The 20,400-nt window shown below is 42.9% G+C and overlaps 1 protein-coding gene and 1 long non-coding RNA gene across 8 annotated transcripts in view; one reads left to right on the forward strand and one right to left on the reverse strand.

The window, feature by feature from the left end:
• The window catches only part of LOC137546282 (uncharacterized), a 34,887-nt gene extending 31,562 nt beyond the window's left edge, over nt 1–3,325 (reverse strand). For both annotated transcript variants that reach the window (XR_011026221.1, XR_011026220.1), the window contains exon 1: nt 3,187–3,325. This is a non-coding gene — a long non-coding RNA (uncharacterized lncRNA). The remainder of the gene's footprint in view (nt 1–3,186) is intronic.
• The window catches only part of AUTS2 (activator of transcription and developmental regulator AUTS2), a 1,744,602-nt gene that overhangs the window by 86,689 nt on the left and 1,637,513 nt on the right, over nt 1–20,400 (forward strand). The gene's annotated exons all lie outside the window — the stretch shown is intronic.

Below are 20,400 nucleotides of genomic sequence, written 5' to 3' on the forward strand. Positions count from 1 at the left end.
TAGGTGCCCCCAGTATAGGTAAGCAGGTCAAAAGGTATCCCCAGTGGAAGTAACCAGGCCTATAATTGTTGCCTGTCCAGGTATCCAGGTTTATAGGTGTCCCCAGAGTAGGTAGCCAGGTCTATGGGTGTCCCCAGTATAGATAGCCAGGTCTACAGGTGTCTCCAGAATAGGTAGCCAGGTCTATAGGTGTCCCCAGTACAGATAGCCAGGTCTATAGGTGTCCCCAGTATATGTAGCCAGGTGTATAGGTCTCCCCAGTATATGTAGCCAGGTCTATTGGTTTCCACAGTATATGTAGCCAGGTCTATTGGTCTCCCCAGTATTTGTAGCCAGGTGTATAGGTGTTCCCAGTATTTGTAGCCAGGTCTATAGGTGTCCCCAGTATATGTAGTCAGAGGTATAGGTGCCCCCAGTATAGCCAGGTCTATAGGTGCCCCCAGTATAGGCAGGTGTGTAGGTGTCCCCAGGAGGGAAAGCAGCCAGTGAAAGGGAGCGATGATCAAGCGGCGGACATTTCCGCCCCCCTTCCCTCACCTTGGGGCCCCCCTTCCAGGCTCTCCCCTCCGGATTAATAATGTCTATTAGTCTAGGCGCAGCGGCTGACAGCGGGCGGGGACTTACCCCTGTTCTTCCAACCGGCGCCGGGAGCTGTGATCTGTGCGCCGCAAGCCTGGTCTTCTCAAGACCTGACTTGCGGCACACAGATCACAGCTCCCGGCGCCGGCTGGAGGATCAGCGGTAAGTCCCCACCCGCTGTCATCCACTGCACCTAGACTAATAGACATTTTTAATCTGGAGGGGAGAGCCAGGAAGGGGGGCCCCAAAGTGAGGGAAGGGGGGGGGGGGAAACGTCCGCCCTTCTCCGCCGCTTGATCATCGCTCCCTTTCACTGGCTGCTTCCCCTCCTGCTCAGGGTGCTCTGGCGGGCCCCCCCCTGACCACGAGCCCTCGGTCCGTGCCCGAGTGCCCAAATGGTCAGTCCGCCCCTGCACCTATGTGCCACATTTCATAAACGGTTGTTGGTCTCATGTTGAGATGATGGAGTGGTATACCATAGAGTCTATCTTCTAACATTGATCATTAGTATCAGGCAGTAGCATTGGTTACACCACAGTAGGTACCGTAGTTCAAACATGACCATCTTTACATGTCACTAGTGTGTGTGTGTGTGTGTGTGTGTGTTTGTGTGTGTTTGTGTTTAAAGTTGTGCCTAAAAACGGAATAAATTATATATCTAATTGGATGATGTTCAGTGCAACAATTGTAAAGTAAGATTTCAGATCTAAAATCTTTTTGCAAAAGAATGCCCTTCCTGAGGACTTTACTTTAAAATGATGTGAGTAGAGACAATTAACTCCTAAAGGTACATGCAGACATTAGATAAAAGTCAGCTGGAATGGCCAACAATGACAGCTTTGGCTGATGATCGTTCCCCTTTCTAATGTGTAAAACGTATGGCCAATGTCCCATAAGTATTCGATATATTGGATCCCTAATGATGCCTGACCATACCCAACTGCAATGTTATTTTACATCCTCCTCCCACCCACCCGCAAGAAGCCGATTGGTTGTGCACGAGTCGTCATCCCACTGCCCCCCCCCCCCTTCCCCGCTCCATAGCAATAGCACACATTGCTAGCCTTCAGAATAGCAATAGCTATCCTAAAGTTCACTTTTGCCTTAATAAAAGCTTTTCAATTAATACGGTACATGAAAGGTCCATGTTATATCCCCTAAGGTCATGTGTAGAAGTGAATAGTGAAGTATCAGATACAGCGACATGTTGTTTAGACTATGTCTGATCTCCTCTCAAAGGAAAGAACTGATATTTTCCTTCTACAAACAAATTCTAAGAATCAAATGATAATTGCTTGAGGCAATAAAGTGATTTAACTTTGTAGAGGCATAAAAATAATTCCCCCGTGTGCTGTTCAGAGTGTTGAAATCACAAGCTAGATGGCAGCTCCCAGAGAAGACGACAGACACTGTAAATACGGTTTTGGACAGAATGCCTGTAACTTTTTTATAGAAGAAACTTGGAAGGATTAAAATGTGACTCCTACTGGTTGCCAAGAGTACAGTTACAAAACATCAAAAATGAAAGATAGAAAGCGCCAGTGTGTATGAGTAGTTACTGGTACAAAACTGCGCCATAAAGGATGTCATGAAGTGATGCAAGTTGTTACTGACATTTTTAATAAAGATAGATTAAAAAATGTGTGGAAACTTGTTGAAGAACCCTCATAGTTGAATATGATGTTCAATTTATCAAGCTAATAATCCTCCATCTTGCTTACAGTATTGATATATTTCCATCTGAATTACATCAATCTAAGCCCCCTTGCTGGATAACTCAGAACCACACTGCCATGGGCTAAGTCTTTTGCTCCTCTGCACTGGTGTGTGTGTTTTTGAGGTGTATCTCTCTGTGTTTGTGCTTCTGGTGTGTGTATGTGTTCTAGATCTAGACGTGCTCCAGAATAAAGTGCTCAATTCCTAAGAGAGTAACCAAGCAGCTCAGGGCAACCCACCAAATCACTGGGAATGGGAATTCCTAAGAGGAGACAGAAGCAGTATTGGTTATAGTAAGTGATGGATAAGTCCAGCTCAGACAATATACACTGCTTCTGTTCTATACATTGCTGGAGAATATGCTATGAGGTGTAGATCGTCACTGCACAAATACATTTCATTCTCCTTTACCTTACATTCATAATCTATTATTAGCAGTTCTTTGCAGTAAAGAAATAGATACTGCAAACACAAAGGTACAAGCAAAAAGAGCCCTGTGACATCATTTACAGTTGCCTAGTTTGCGGAGTGCAGCTTTGACTAGGCATAATATGTGGATTTTCTGAATACATCTTTTAAATACTTTAATTAATCAGTTGATACAGGTAGCACTATATGCTGGAGAGCACTGTATTAGTTTCTTTTTCTTGTTGGTGGGAAAGCTACACAGGCTGAGAATGTTTAACTGTATTTTCAGCTCACCAGCATGTTATATTTTTTTTGTAGTATTTAATATACAGTGCACTGAGATCATGTGTAGTGTCTTACACAGAATGCAATCTTGTCACTAACTGTCACTTGGAGAGGCTCACTATCTAATCCCTACCAACCATAGTCATAGTCCAATACTGTAGTTTAACACCACTTTTGAGTAAAAGCTAGTTAACTTACCTGTATATTTTTGAGATGTTGGAGGAAACTGGAGTGCCATGCAAACAAATGGAGGACTTACAAACTCCTCTGAGGTTGTCCAGGTCCAAATGTAAACTGGGTCCCAGCACTGCAAGGCGAGAGTGCTATAAACCATGACACCATGCTTCCAACTGAGGCTTCACTATTGCTCACTTTTGTATTGTGTATTTGGCAGCCACCACAGTAGGTCACTCGTGTTAAAATCCAGAAAAATGACCAGCTAACACTGCAGACCTACATGTGATAGTATTCTACCTCATCATAACCACAATGCCCACTGAACAGTGCTAACAATGCCAGCATGTACTGTGACTGCTGTTCTTATAAACTATAAGGCTCTCATTTTCAGTAAGCAGTGGATTCACAATGGGGAAGCCGCAGGGGATACATGATTTAGGCATCAGAGCAGGAAACCTTACCTGACCGCAGTGTTGCCTTTTACTCAGGGCTCTTTCACACTAGAGCCCGTTTCCTGTGTTTTGACGCAAAGTAGTGATCCTAAAGTAAAAAAAAAAAAATGCAGCCACTTCCGGTTTCGCCGTCAGGAGCCGATAGGCTGGGAACGCGAGTGATTCTTTGCGTTCCCAGCCACAATATCGCTCTCTATGCTGCTATAGCAGCTCTCTATGCTGCTATAGCCATATAGCATGAAGCATATAGCAGCATAGAGGGCGATATTGTGGCTGGGAACGCGCAGAATCACTCGCGTTCCCAGCCTATCGGCTCCTGACAGAGAAACCGGAAGTGGCTGCCGGTGGGGACAGGAGGACACGGCGAGGGCACCGGACAGCTGCTGGGGGCTATTGGAAGCCCCAGGTGAGTAAAAGTCATTTTTTTTTTACTTTAGGATCACTTTAGCCAAAGTAAAATGAAAGACCATAGACTTTCATTTTACCTTTCACACCCGACGCTGCGTTTCGGTATGTTGCAGCTCGACTCACCGGGGAGCTTTTAATCGTCCTGAGCTGGCTTTTTTTCCATTGGGTGAATTAATAACTACTGCCACTGATTGCGTTGCGCCGCAGCAACCCGACGACACGCCGCAGGCTATTCAACGCATGCAGGAGAATGGCTCCTGCACGCATAGTTAGATGTGAAAGAGCCCTCACCCTTATTAAACCAGTGTTGCTAGTCTGTGATTTTCTTTCTGTATCTCACAGACCACTGTTTATTTTTTCATTTTTCTTAAGAGCTGTGTAAAATGTCAGCTCCATACTCTATGTATGTGAATACGTTTTGGAGATCGTGTGCTAAGGAACAGAGCTACATGGTTTCAAGGCCATAGCTGGCAAAAGCTTTATAAGTGATCCTGATCAATAATGCAAATGTTCTGCATTACTGATTTCACCCTCATGAACAGAGATTAGGGAAGGCAGTACATTGCACACAACCACTTAAAATGTGCTGATACTGGTTTGTAATTCTCTGGCTGGTCACAATCTCATGTCTTTTATTTTGTATGCTTGCTCAAGTTATTTTACTGATAAGGCAATGAAAAAAATCTTGTGAGAAGACTTGTGTGTTTTCTTGCAGGTTATTTATAGCAAATAGCAGAACCAGTTTAATATTCAAGAACAAAATTGTAACTAATAGAACATGAGGCCACAAATGAGGTATATACAAAACAAGATGTAACATCAAAAATGCTGAATGCAATTCTCATTTTGATTAAATACATTCTCAGTGCAGTTATATGTCTACTGCCTTTCTATATAAACTACTCTAAATTGCTACCATTGTACACAGAAAGTTATACCCGAATATATACCAACACATGCTTTCTCTCCATTCAGAGAGCCTGTGATGAAGATCCCCTGCTCCTTTCACATTCCAACTCTAAGACCTCTTTTCCAAGGAAGTTGAAGGTGATGAATTCACTGCCTGTCACTTGCTCTTGTGCGCTGACTAGGTGCTTGCTAGCTCTCTGCACGGGCGTTGGAAAGGCAGCCCCCTATATAGAGTCACATCTGAGCACCGGCATGACCGTGGCCAGCAGCTGGGAGGCTAATCTGCCCCACAAACATGCAGTTCAACCATCCATGGAAAAGGCGCCTAACTGTTGTGCCTCATGAACCAAGTATAAGAGGAAGCACGATACACGGAAGGGATATAAGGACAGAATAAGGAAAACTATGTGCGCTTTGGCATCGGCTGCTTTATTACTTTTGTATTATTGTCCATATCCTTTAGTGGTTATATTAGTCACGCCGGCATGTAGCAGGTTTTACAAAGGTGGCTGTAGAGTGGGTGAATATGCCGCTGAGTAAGTGGCTGGCTTCTTAACCATCTGCATGCTAATATAAAGCAGAGTTGCGAAGTCTAACTTGAGCAGCATAACCCTGTTTTGCTCATGTAAGTCATATTCTATTTTTTTTTTTAAAGTGTACCTGATACGGGGGAACATTTTTGCCTTTTATTAAACCTCAAAATCGTTCAGGTCCCTTGGTGTCCTCTGGGTAACCTCCGCTGTGTGGTTATCACTTTAATTTCCGTGACTGGCTGAGTTGAGGATCACATGTGATGTCCTGGCTGGGAACGTTCTGCACAGTTTGTATAGACTTGTAACTATGCATGTGCATGACGTCCCCAGCAACAGAAGTGCAATCGTGGAGGAGCGCAGCCAGGACAGCGCATGTGCTGTAGTTCGCTATCCATCTGGATCATGTGGCTGACAGCAGCCAGTGCAGGGGACCCGGAGGACGCCAAGGGATGTGAATGACTAGCTAGCAGGGGGCTGGAAGAAGCCGCAGGTAAGTAAAAGTCAACTGTTTCCCCTTCTGAGGTTTACTTTAAGAATTAGACAAATGTGCAGTCACCTTTATTTATTTATTTATTTATATAGCGCCGGCATATTACGCAGCGCTGTAAAGAGTATATTGTCTTGTCACTAACTGTCCCTCAGAGGGGCTCACAATCTAGTCCATACCATAGTCATATGGCTATGTATGTATCGTGTAGTGCATGTATCATAGTCTAAGGCCAATTTAGGGGGAAGACAATTATCTGTATGTTTTTGAGATGTGGGAGGAAACCAGAGTGAACCAGAGAGAAAACCCATGCAAACACTGGGAGAACATACAAACTCCTGGCACATGTTGACCTGGCTGGGATTCGAAAGCAGGACCCAGTGCTTGAAGTTGAGAGTGCTAACCACTATGCCACCGTATGCCCACCTTTAAATTTGAAAGAAGAAACAGAGTAGACAGAGCTAGCAGTGAGTGAGCAGATGGAAATAGAGAAGTCTTGGTGTGACAACTGTCAGACACAGCCTAGCGATTTGCCAAGTTAAAATAGATTTTCCTGATCCCTGAATCAGACACAATAGCAAGTACTTGGCAGGCCTGGAGAAGACATCTCCTGCTATCCATCCTGTAATTTACTTCAATACATGAGCCCAGATTATAATGAATATGTAAAGATCACATCTTCTTGCTCTTTTATTTTCCCCTTATCTATGTGTACTGGTATTATTAGTAGAATATTCAGTAGATTTATTGCTCCAGCCAGTGTTGTTTTTGTCTGTCTGCCATTGCTGCCAAAAGAAAATACTTTATTCAAATATACAAAGCTGCAAAATATGAAGTTCAAATGCAAATTACAGGAGGGATTGTGCAACGTGGTTTAATTTTGTCAGTTGCACATATTTCCAAAAACGTATTTGTAGATTAGGTCTTGCAAAATATTTCAGATATTGAGATGTCAATAACAAAGGCAAGCTGAAAAAATGCATCTTGAATTCATAGAAAAATAGTAATATGGAGGGTATATAAATATAGTACTTAAAATATATGGAGAAAATAAACATTGCTACATTTGCAGACAGGGATGGCAGTTTGCGCTTGAATGTGTTCGTTCGTGTGTGTCAACACACGGCAACTTTTTCCCACAATTCCCAATATGAGCTGGGTTGCAATGGCCAATAGGTGCTAAGATTGCCCCACAGCAAGTTTGCACATCGCTGTTTTCAGAATATACAGTACAGTGTTATCCCAATTGATAATTCAGTTACCAAGAGTCATACAGTGAACAACAGTTGTTGTTTAATCAACATATATCCTATCTGAAGTCTACCTTTAGCTACAGATATAACTTCACTATCTGGTAGCTCAAGGGAGGTTTAGGAGCATCATGGCTAGCCATGGCTAACTGCAGACATATGTGATTGTGAACAATCCCGAGGTGCACTCCACCATTACACACTTTAGCAAAACAATTCCACTAGAAATAGGATTTTACATTATATATCATTTTTTCATAATCATTGCTTGAAATTGTGATTCTAACTAGGCAAAGAAGGATTCCAGTACTTTATGCACCTTAGATTTTTGTATACATGCTGCGTAATTCTGCTATTACAGTTCCACTCACCGTCTTCTCCGCAAAATGGGAAATCTACGTATTTTGCATATTACACTTTCTTTAGATATAATGCCTACTTAGACTAGGTTCACACTTGTTTTAAAAATGTATCCATGGCTCAGTTTTTTGGTCCAGATCAAAAACTGAGCCACGGATACCAATGTTAAAAATAGCATCCTTCTTCACTTAAAAAAAAAACGGATCCGTCTGTGTTCAGGGGGATACATTTTAAAAACCTGAACGGATGGTCTTGATTTGCAGCATGTTCCCGGGTCGTGATCACTCCCCCATACATGGAGGGATAGTGAAGGGCAATGTAAAAATAGATCCCCCTCTACATGGACGCAGAAACCAATCCATTTCTGTGTCACAACCTGTGGGTGGGGAGGGGGCTGCCATGTTGGAGGGGGTAGCAGCCAAGACTGGGGGTAACAGCGGGTGGTAGGGGGGGTCCCCCCTTCCTTACCTGGGTCCCCCGTCCCCGCTCCCCACCAACTATTTGTGCAAAATTTGATAAAATGTAAAGAATACGGCGAGTGGGGAGCTTACCTTCTCTCCACTTCCTCTGTTCGCTGCGTCACTTCCTGCAATACTGCCCTCCGAAGTATAGAGGGAGACATTGCAGGAAGTCAATCGGCGAGCAGTGGAACGCAAGGAGAGAAGGTATGCTTCCACACTCGCCTCATACATTTTAACAAGTTTTGCACAAATAGCTGGAGGGGAGTGGGGACGGAAGATCCAGGTGAGGGCGGGGGGCGACCCACCTCCCTGCCGACCACTGTCATCCCTGTCTTAGCTGCTTCCCCTCCAGTTCGGAACCCCCCTGGGCATATGTTTTCCTGGACTGGAAACGTATGCTCCAAACATATTTAAAAAGTTAAAAATGGAGGACAAAAACAAAAATCTGTAAATGGAGTAGTGTGGACCTAGCCTTACATCATCACAAGTGCAGCTGAGAGCTACTAGACAGGACATTCTCCTTTCTATATTTCACTGACTGACTGACATAAATGTTAACCAGGGTTCATTGTACCTATACAACTCTGCAACCGAGTCCTAACAGAACATGTAATTACAGCACAATGACTAAAGGGAGGATATAAAGGGGCACCTGTTTGCAATCAGTGGTAAGTAAGCTTTTGTTTTTTGTGCCCATGCTATCTAGCCAATTTTAGCAAATCTAGCCATAAAGAACTGCCACGTAGTTAGTTCTCCTGCACTGATAATGTTAATTATTTTCTGTTTTCATATTTTATTTTTTATTATTTAAACACATATTGAATATAAACCTATACAGAGAGAAATTTGCAGGTAGTCCTGGCATCTTTATAAAAATAGGAGTTTGTTTTTGCCTGTCAGCCTGATCTTTTGGCTTTAATACTTTGAGTCTATTTAAATGCCTTTAGCCAGCACAGATAAATCTGCATCTTTATTAATATACTATGGCCAACACAATGTAAGCTCTCTAGCAGGACTATAGCAGCATATGAGTTTTATTGAAAGTTCCACTGTGTTGACTAGGAATTTTTATGCTAAGTGTTCTCCTGTGTGGTTTTCAGTGGAGGTTTGATGTGACAGAAGACAACACAGATGCATGCATGATATATGGATACATACATACAGCAAAGTCAGAACACCTGATTTGAAAATATAAAGTGAGCTATTCACTCATCCCCATGTAATGAGATACAGTGGTATTTCTGCAATAAGACATATTGTTTTAGTTTTCGTGTTAATCCATAGTGGCCTTTCCCAAATATAAGGACTTGATAATAAGTAGTACCAGCATTGTACAGAACCTGTTGTTTTTGTCTTTTTTTTAAAAAAAATCTGTACTCTATTGAATCAAATCTGATAGGATCAGACTAATAAAAGTGTCTTTAAACTGAAGGCAAATCAAAAATGAAGCATCACTTTGACACAAAGAATAAGGCCAAAGTAAAGCATGATAGTAAAAACTTGGCCGAGGTGGCCAATAAAAACGGCCTCTGTCAAAAATCCAGTGATTGTACATCAGCCACAGACTGCCAACCACCCCCCCTCCCCCTGGTTGCTTGGTTATTGATCAGCCTGGTGGATAGTTTTGGATAAGCCAGGCACGTTCAAAGCCTGACCCGGGGGGCAAATGCAGCCCGACGAACCTTTTTTCTGGTGGCTCCCAAAGCTCTACACTGTTGCTGATTCCATGCAGTCCACAGGCCGCAGCTGCTGTGCCCCATACAGGGCAACATTGTGTTGCTGCTCTGTCTTTGCCTGTTGATTATCAAGTCACCACTTTAGCAATAACAGCCACTACTATGTTAGCAGCAGCAACAGCCACTACTTAGCAGCTGCCACTGTGCTAAATGCATATGGTATATGGGCTATTTCCAGCATAAACGTTTTATTTGGCAAATGGTGACCGGTATAATGTACCTAATGGCAAACAGCAAAAATGTTTTAATTACGCTAGTTCGGCTCCCTAGCACTCTCAAGAATGGCAATATGGCCATTGACCTTAAAAAATTGGACACCCTGGGATAAGTGATGGCCAAAGGCATTGTTCTTCCCGCTCACCTAGCTACCTTGTGGTGTCACTCCCATTCATTGCCATTAGGCCTCCACCCACTTGCATATGAACAGAAGATGTTGCAGGCTAGCATCACATCTGTAGAATGTTGGCCCTGCAATATAGCCCTACAATGTCACCGAGGGATCAGTTTCCAATCCCTGCTGGGCGACATCCATCTACAGCCTATGCACGCCTTAAAGAGAGTCTGAAGCCAGATTAAAAATGGCTTTTTAGCTTATAGTCAGCAGGGGCATGTTTGCCCCTGCTAAAATGCTGCTATCCTGTGGCATAACGAGGGGTCTTTACCCCCCAAATCCCCCCTGCAAAATCCACGACCAACTTGGTCGTGGATTTTGCTGCCCCTGTGCGCTTCCGTGTGAGGCAGGGCTAGGAGTTACAGCCCTGCCTCACACGCGTCTGTCATCGGTGGATCTCCGCCTCTCCCCCCGCCCCTCTCAGCGAAGGCAGACTGAGAGGGGCGGGGGAGAGGCGGAGATCCGCCACTGATAGACGCGTGTGAGGCAGGGCTGCAGCTCATAGCCCTGCCTCACACGGAAGCGCTCCCCGGAGGTAGCAGGGGGGATTTGGGGGGTAAAGACCTCTCGTTATGCCATGGGATAGCGGCGTTTTAGCAGGGGCAAACATGCCCCTGCTCGATATGAGCTAGAAAGCCATTTTTAATCTGGCTTCAGACTCTCTTTAAGGCCCTTACACACGTCTGACTAAGGCGGGCGACAATGACCGTCCGAGCCAATAGTCAGGGGCGTGTACAGTGCCCCCAACCCACAAGCAATCTGCTTTGCGGATCAACTCACCTATGCGATGGCTGATCACAATGTTTGTGCCGCCCCACTGCCCATTGCGTGTCATCACGCATGCACTGAACCATCGTCCCTTTGTCCCCCTGCATAGCAACAGAACATGTTGCCAGCTGCATTTCTGGTACTTGTCTGTTCAGGCCAGCCACCAATGTTACTATGTCACCCTAGGGCGACATAATTCTAGAGGTGTGTATGCACACTTATGGGATTCTTTTAGCTATGGAAGCATTGAGGTGCAATTACCTTTTCGATGTTCAGATGTTTGCATATTAGTTTGAATTTGCAGACAATTTTGATTTGCATACATCAGAAGAGAAATCTGCACGATGGCTATCTATGAATACAAACATGATGTGAATCGTTATATTCTCTCTTTAATTCAATTCTTGTCACGGGAGGTTAGCATTGCAATGTCCTATCATACTCAAACAGAAATTTGCCCTTGGAGCACGATAGCTGTATTGAGTGTCTGCAGACAGCATCACATAGAACAACACTGGGGAGCTTGAGCAGCAGTGATATGAGACATAGGCTTGATATGCTTGTTAAATATATTTTCCCCACTAGCAGCGATGAGCACAGATAGTTGTTTTGCTGGAAATCTTTATAGGGATCTAAAACCCGATGGGAGAGCTTCTTACTTGCTGGTATCCATTCATAACAACTTTGTGCAATTTCTTTTTACTACAGCATAAATACCAAGAATGTGTTTATTCAGGTTAAATTGGATTGTGTTTCTCGATGTGCATCCGATAACAGCAATTCAGAGCCGTAGAAATCAATCACATGATCAAACTGATCACATGCCTTTCAATGAGTTCTGCTATATGCAAGCAGCACTAGAAATAAACTGTAGCACAGAAACATGGTTGAATGTTGGCCATCTGAATACTAGAGCATACAGTACACTGTATGAAGGTACCACTGTGATAAATTAGTTTTAGATTCCTCCTGATCAACGAACATTATTTTATGTAAAATGTCATATAAAAAAATAACAAAATAACTATTACCATCATTATGTGTATTTTACAGTAATGTAGTAGTGCAGTAGTACAGTGTGTATAGAACAGGAAGTGTGTACTCTAATGATTGTGATAAAAACTACGTTGGCGGTTAAGGAAAGAGTGATGCACACACTCATAGTCAATGCTTACACCATTGATATTTTTGCATATCACAATTAGTGTAGGAACACACTAGGAAGAATCGCATATTTGTTTCCCACTATGTGCTATGGAAAACGCATATGCCATTCTGCCTAGTGTGTTCCTACCCTTACCCTTGTTCTAGTTCTGTGTAGGCACTCAAGGCAGAGCTTTTTATTTGTCTTTGTGCTGTTGAGCTTTTTAAAATACTTTGTATGCAGCCTCTTCACATAGCACTTTCTGCAGCATAGGCTTCCATTGTCTTATACTGCAGAGTCTTTGAATTGTGCCCCATATCCTTGTAGTTTTAACAGCCTGGTGGTACAGATGCAGGAAATTGCAGTCCTGCTGCCTGTCCCTGCTTTTAGCTCCTTCAATTTAGCTGATTTTGGTCCTGAAGTCACACAGAATTTTTAGCTGCTTCAGGCTTGGTTGACACAAAAGTTTAATATTTGACCATTCTGTCTACTTAGCTAGGAATCATATTTAGATCTTATATCAATATTATAATACTATGATTATTGGAAGGAAAGGGTAAATATGCCAACCTAAGTGATCAAATGTACATAAGAAACTAGCAAATTAAATGTATTTGCATTATATTCATTGGAATTCAGTATGCATAATTGTTCTCTTGTGTACATTAATAATGTTTTAGAACCAGATCTCAAAGGCATCAGCAACAGTATTGATGTGAAATGATTACAATTTTAGCATACATAAGTAGAACATAACAGACACATGTCAATGTCAAATCATGAAAGTGTACACAAAATGGATTGATCCATGGCAATGGCCATTCAGACTGTTGGTGGCATCTGATGCAAGTTTCATGGTCCACTTTGCTTTTTTTCTGGTCTATTCTCTTAACATTTATATTTACATATTTACATCTTTTGTGGAGATGGGCATTTATTTTTTCCATTTGGTAAAACAAGTTATCGTATGTTGGTTCTGAGGAGGGTCCTTTTTACCCAAGGATGCATGTCATTGCACCAGTCAGGCAGAGAGGCTAGTTTATGTATATCCAGCCACCAATGCATGTTTCTTTGTGGAGCAAACAGGCAGGATCCTATAAATGAGTGTAATTATGTTCCTGCAGAACTGTGTCTGCTCAAAGCCGCAGTCAGATCTATAAAAGAACAATCCATGTAAATTATGTCACATCCTTGATGTGCTCCTCTTGTAATTTATTTCTGCTACACAAATATCTAAGTCATATCAATGGTTACACACTGCTTACTTGTGTCACAATCCAGCCACCCAGCAGCCAGAGATTGACCACAGGTTACCGGATGCATAATGCAACCTTACAGGGTCAGCATTTGACAGGTGGTGAACAGCATTGAGGTTGAAGCTATTGCATGCAATGTCAAGTGAAGGGCTACAACCAATCAGAAAACAAGCAAGGATAGGCAAACTACTATTTTGCCTAGAGCCTGCCTTAATCCATCTCTGGGTAGATCGTTTTGTGATGTTTTCTCAGGGATGTAAATGGAGATTTCTCTCTATTAGCTGTGAAAGGTGGCATTATATACATTTTACTACACTCAATTCAAATTTGATTTATACACAGTCTGCCTGGTACCTGTCTTGCTTCCCCTCCCTGAACGGTTTAGTAATGGAGAGTAAATCAAGTTTTGGCTGCAGCAGAGCAGTGATCCTCAGCTAAGCCCCAAAGTTTGATTTCTTGCATAACCTCATAAAAGTCACAGTTTTCCATAAAGGAAAAACACCAGACACCTTACCACACGTTGTAATGAAAGCCATATGTTCCTTCACTTAACACTGCTATAGCGGAAGACAAGAAGTGTTCTCAGATATTGACTATACATTTGTTTCACAGAGTTAAAAAAAGCCTTATGTAGATTTTATCTGCCGGGGGCATGAAAGTAGCTTGTGTACAAGAAAGAGGTGTGAAAGTCAGTACAAGACCTAACTCAAAGAAACTGAACGATCTCACTGCAATTAAACAACAAATAGAAGCATCTGTCTGGCAGGATGATTTAGCCCTGTTCACACTTTTGTAGATCCCTCCCAGTAAGAAGCTCTTGGTCCCTGCTGGGGATTTGCTGCACAGTTCTGAATCACAACAGTGCCTTTGCCATCACTGTCATATCCACAACCACAGGTGTGCAGTATGATTAAAAAAAGGTTCCTGCTCTATTTTACAAGTCACACATTTCTATCACATTGGGAGAGTGTTTTTTTTATACATATAAGGGGCGTACTGCTTTTTCTTCTTTGTGAAATAAAGCTACAACTGATGTGCTTATACACAATCTCAGAGCAGCAGACTCCGGTTCCTGCCAGATTATCCAGAGAACTCTTTATTTTCCCTGTAACAAAACTACACATTGTTGACCTTGTTTTTTTTTACCCAGACAATATAAATCTGTATACAGTGAGTAAATGACCATTGTTAGAACTTTTTTCCCTAGCTGTAGGTAGACCAGGGAATAATTAGAACTGTTGTTTGTATTCTGGTGGAGAAGGAAAAAATGTAATTACGACCCATAGTTTTCCCACACTACAAAAAAAAAAATCCAGTAACAACAACCTGCAACATGGTTAAATGTAATTCTGCAACACTGCATTTGGGGGCACATTTTACACTAGGGGGGACAGCGCCGAGGTTCCATCGCGTTCACCACTCATCCCGATAGTGCATGCCATTACTGCCACGCACCCATGCATGGATGTCGGCCCCACATCCTGCAGCATGTCCGTTTCGATACATTCAACCAACTTATGGCCCGAAATTGGTTGCATCGTCAATTGGACATGCTTTTGTCTGCAACAATTTTCGGACGATTCGATGATAATCGAATTGGATGGCTGATCACCTGCCAATTCGCTTGATGTATGGCCACCTTTAGTGCATACAGTGCAATTATAATAATAATAATAATAGCAGTATTTGCATAGTGCCTTTCTCCTGACGGACTCAAAGCGCTTGCGAGGCAGCCACTAGAGCGCACTCTAGCAGTGTTAAGGAGACTTGCCCAAGAAACTCCTTACTGAATAGGTGCTGGCTTACTGAACAGGCAGAGCCGAGATTTGAATCCAGGTCTCCTGTGTCAGAGGCAGAGCCCTTAACCATTACACTATCCAGCCACAGCCAATAAGATATATAGGTGGATTAGTTATATACGATTTGAATGGATCATGTTTGACAGGCACTGCAAACCTGACTTTGCTGTGTGATTCCATACAGCACAATTTACTGTGAAAATGTGGCAAAAAACATGCAAACATGACAGTTACAAACACAATTGCCAACACCACCTCTAAACTGAATGTCAACTGCAACAAACACAATTGCCAAAATGACAGTTATTTGTGATCTTATCTATGTTTTTGCGTACATAATATAAGGCATATATTGTGCATGAAATAGACAGATTCCCCTCAAGTCGTCTCTTATCATACATACCATCTTTCCCCGAATATAAGACACTGTCTTATATTCTTTTTGGGGAGTAAATATGTGCTAGGGCTTATTTTCGGGGGGGGGGGGGAGGCTAGATGCTTTGTGTATAAGGAGGTGTGTGGGCTCTTACCGCACCTCCCTTGTGGCTGCGTCCCCCTCCGTTCCAAGAAATTTCTCTGGTGGTGGCGGCGGCGACATGGTATTCAAGCTATGAGGGCGCCCTTTTACCCTCACGCTGCACGCAGTACGCTTTGCCGGCTTCGCGCTGGCGCTCCCTTCCTATCATAATCGTGCGCCGGGCTGATGCGTCTCAGGCGCACATTGATTATTACATGAGGGGAGCCACCGTGGCCGCCACCACCGGAGAAATTGCTTGGAACGGGGTGGACGCAGCCACAAGGGAGGTGCGGTAAGAGCCCACACACCTCCCTATAAACACAGCGCCCCCCCCCCCCCCCCCCCCCAGCTAGGCCTTATTTTTGGAGTAGGTCTTATATTTCAAGCATGCTTGAAATAAAAGGGAGGCCTTATTTTCGGGGTAGGTCTTATTTTAGGGGAAAGACGGTATATTTCCAAGTTCAAAATTCATAGCTCCCAACTGTCCCTCTTTTGGAGCCCTGTCCCTCTGTCCCTCTTTCCTCCTCATTTGTCCCTCTTTCAGGACTTTGTCCCTCTTTCTATGTAAATATATATATTTCACTACTAAAAATGTTTGATTGACTCTAAACTTTATTACCATCCTTTAAATTGATATATTACTAATTTTAAAATGTTAATATCAAGGAAAATGAACCAGGATAGAAAGGACCAGTGCGGTTTGAAAAAATATTTTTCTTATGAAATCTTTATGGTATGTGTGTCTAGGGGTGTGACGGGGCGTGACCAGGGGTGTGGCAGAAGCGTGGCTTAAGTGTCCCTTTTTCTCATCTCAAAAAGTTGGGAGGTATGAAAAATTGCTTGAGCCAGCACAGACCATCAGACATTCACTTCCAAGTTTATGATATTTTCACTCATTTTGGAGAGATTTGATCATGATTGGTAGAGTAGCTAATAAATTGCATGCAGTAAAATGATAGGAGCACTTTGAAATATCAGTTGAGATATGTTAGCACCTGACAGGCAATAATCAGGTACTTCACATCTCAAGAGACATCAGCCTAATGGGCCTTTGATTTATCTAGTTTATGTGCAGAATGTGTAAGATACGTTTTAGCTGAGTCTTGCTTAAAGTCACTGCTGTGACAATTAACAGAGTACTTCGGGTTACTGTTTCAATACAGATGGAAATGTGGTTGCACTCAGTACACTCTGTGTTTCCTCCGTGCTGTCAGTGTGGTTTGGATTTGGACCAGCACTTTCAGGATGGCTTGATGATGAGTGCATTTATTTCCTTATTTACTTTTCTTCCTCTAAAGAGACAGTTCAATCATCAGGCCTCTCTGATTTTGACTTAATTACCTCATTAATTTCTCTGGATTATTTTCCAGGAACATTGCCCATGAGCAGGTGAATATTAATGGTTTGTGTATTATGCTCTAAGCTAGAGATAGTATATTTTTTTGCTAATTGCTTTCTCCCATGACATCAATGCTGAATTGGAAAATACGCTAACCTTCTGCATTATGAGGGCCGGATTTGTACTCTCTACCGCCCAAGGCCACTGTCACCAGCCACCCCCCCCCTTTAGTATAGGTAGCAGAATGCCCCCCCCCCTTCCCTCCAATATAGGTAGCCAGATGACTCCCTTAATCCCTCCTTTTCCCACCCCCCATTCAGTATAGGTAGCCAGTTTGCCTTCACACCACAGCAGCCATCACTGTCACTCATTTCTCCACTCATCTCAAGAGTAGAAGTTTCTTCTTCCTTTCCATGTCCAATGCTGCCCAAGTCCATAGCCACCGGCCACAATGCAAACGTACACAGAGAGCACGGTGGCTGCTGCACAGGTGGTTAGCAGCAGAGTACCGCGGTCAGGTGCTCGACTCAACACCCTGCATTTCAGCATTTGCAAGCTTGCAAATGCTGCACCAGTTTAGCCTGCTGCTTTGGTGCCCTTGGCTCTGTGGTGCCCTAGGCCATGGCCTAGGTGGCCTTGGCCTAAATCCAGCCCTGTGCATTATTCAGCACTTGCTTGCAGTAGCAATGATGATCCACTTATGAAGAACTCTCTGAAAAATAGTTCTAGTTGTGGTATAAGAATTATTTGATTGAGAAGTGAGAATACTCATTTAAAAGCTACATTTTGGCCACAACAATTTAGCAACTCCAGACTGGGCACATCTAGCAAACACTATTATGATTACGTTCCTTCTAAACTTAACATGTTCAGTAGGTCAGCACCTATTCAGAAAGGAGTCCTTGGGCTAGACTCTCTAACAACGCTATTGCCTACTGAGCACACCCTACTGACCACAGCTCAAGTGCTTTAGTCTGCCAGGAGAAAAGAGCAGTATAAATGTTATTTGTCTTGTCTTGTCATGATTAGGCTTTTCATTCACTTCCTCAACCATTCTAAACTTGCTGCTTGAATTTTCTACTTTGTGTAGAAGTGATGCATTTCCCTTCAAAATGAATGAGATATTGTATTCTCAACAATTCTACACGTCAAGAACAGTGTATAGAAGCTAAACCTTAAAGGGAATCTAAAGTGAGAGAAAAAAGTGACATAGTTTATCTTGCCAGTGGGATTCCTCTGGATTGTTCAAGGATTTCCTGGATCTTCCTACTGCCCAGTGTTCCAGTTCAGGGTCCCACTTCTGGAAATACCCCTGGCTGTAGATGTGTGCATCGAGACTGGACATCACAAGTAAGGTCCACACATGTCCAGTGGAATGAAGCACTCGTGCTTGTAGGAGAAAAGTTACACATTTGCGACTTCATTCTACTGGGCATGCACAGACCTTACCCATGCATGCCCAGTCTGGAAGCTCTCATCCACAGCTGTTAGCATGCCAAGAAGATAAAGAGGAACCCTATGCTGAAAGGTGGGCTTGATGAGGACAGGCAATGAAAAAACAACAGAGAATATGTTCCATCTCATTAATAAAATAAAGCATAAAGCATCTTTACACCTCCCGTTCTCATCTATAGACATTCTCCTGTGTTTCTAATCAGTGACATGACAGGAAGTGCGTAGGAAGTCGTAAGCAACTGCAATTTACAGAGTAAAATGGGGTTACTTCCTTGAGGTCTGAAAAAAATCTGCAGAAATATGTGAAGCTGTAGGACCAATGTGACAGTTTCTGTATACACCTATAGTATCTTGCCTCATGTATGCCAGTATAAGTACCAGGGCTGTGGAGTTGGAGTCGAGGAGTTGGAGCAATTTGGGTACCTGGAGTTGGAGTCAGAGTGATGATTTTTGTACTGACTCCTCAACCCTAATAAGTACCCTAAGTGGGACATGCACTGAAATAGAACTTAGACAGTAGTAAATAACTGACAGGTTCCAACTCTGTCCTTCAACCTTATACACATGTATGAGGACTATCACCCGGAAGTAAAAGAAATACCGAGAGCCCAATATAGTGTAGTATGCAAAACAAGGGGTTGGAAATGAAAAGTATATAATGTATATACTCACAAATGTGGGTTACCGCCTAGGTAACCACTGTATAGGCAGGTGAGGAGATTAGACCTGTCCTCACTCAGGATTAAAAGTCGCTCTCTGTAGACAAGGAAAAATGGGGATCAACCCCTCCACCAGGGGTGGATATTGATAATGTAAGAGTGAACAGAGGCGCCAGCAGGATAAAAGGTTATAAAAGGCTTAAAATCCCTCAGGAGGTGGTGGTGGACCCGCCTCCCCGAAGCAGACAAGATACCGTCAGTGTTATGAAAACAGGTTTATTAATATACTCCAAAACAAACAGTGCAACGCGTTTCACGGGTATGTTCCCGCTCCCCCAGGGCAATAAACAGATAGGAGTACACAGTATAGTCTCAAGGTCAGGAATAGCGCCTCTCACAGAGGTGTTTGGGACCTAATCAGGGCTGAGTCTGTGGAGATTTGTCACTGGCCGTCAGGCTAGCAATGTGTTCTCTTGTCTGCGTGACAAAGCGGACAGGTTGAGTAGGAAAGCAATACCCTCTGTCTGTGCTTGCCCAAGACGACCCATCAGGTAGATCGCTCGCTAACACATCAAGGGCGATGGAAGGCTGCTGTAAACACTGTATAATCGCGGCAGAGGCAGCCCGAACCAGCCGCCACAGCTGAGAACCATCTGGTGTGTGTACAAAACTGAAGCGCAGTAAAAAAAAAAAATATTGCGCCATTGCCTGTGCAATTCTTGCGGTTAAGAAAGCACTTGTCTTTATACAGACATAGATACTTGTATGAGAATCATTTACAGCGTCAGGGGGTAGTGCCCAATATTTGATCTTTTCGATGTATTGTAAAAGAGAGTATGTGTATTATATCTCTGGTATTTCAGAGCTGCATGAAAAGAATATAAATAACATTAAATTATAGTAAAATTTAAATAAAAAACACAGTGGCTGTTCACCCTGAAAAATATTCTTTAGCATGTTATGTTGTTTCTTCATTAGCATCTCATTGTAGCAGCATGTAAGCCTCAGTACCTTTGGCATCTTTAAATAATGCATTACAAACATTCCATCTGTAAAAGCTTTTTTAATGAGCATGTGAAGAGTTTAATGGGAGCAGATTGCTTTTTCATAACACTACAGAGGTACTAATTGTGACAGTGTTGAGCAGAGATATATGAAAGTTGCCTTAGTAAAGATGGCTGCAGCGAGCGGATTGAAGACAAGTGATTTATAGTTAAGAAGGTAATTAAAATATTAATTAGGAAACAAGAGACATACATCAGGTGAGCTGAAAAGAGCAGTGGTGTTATTGTGCTAAGTTCAGCAAGCCAG

The sequence above is a fragment of the Hyperolius riggenbachi genome, chromosome 2, assembly GCF_040937935.1.
Source record: "Hyperolius riggenbachi isolate aHypRig1 chromosome 2, aHypRig1.pri, whole genome shotgun sequence".
Taxonomy (NCBI): domain Eukaryota; kingdom Metazoa; phylum Chordata; class Amphibia; order Anura; family Hyperoliidae; genus Hyperolius; species Hyperolius riggenbachi.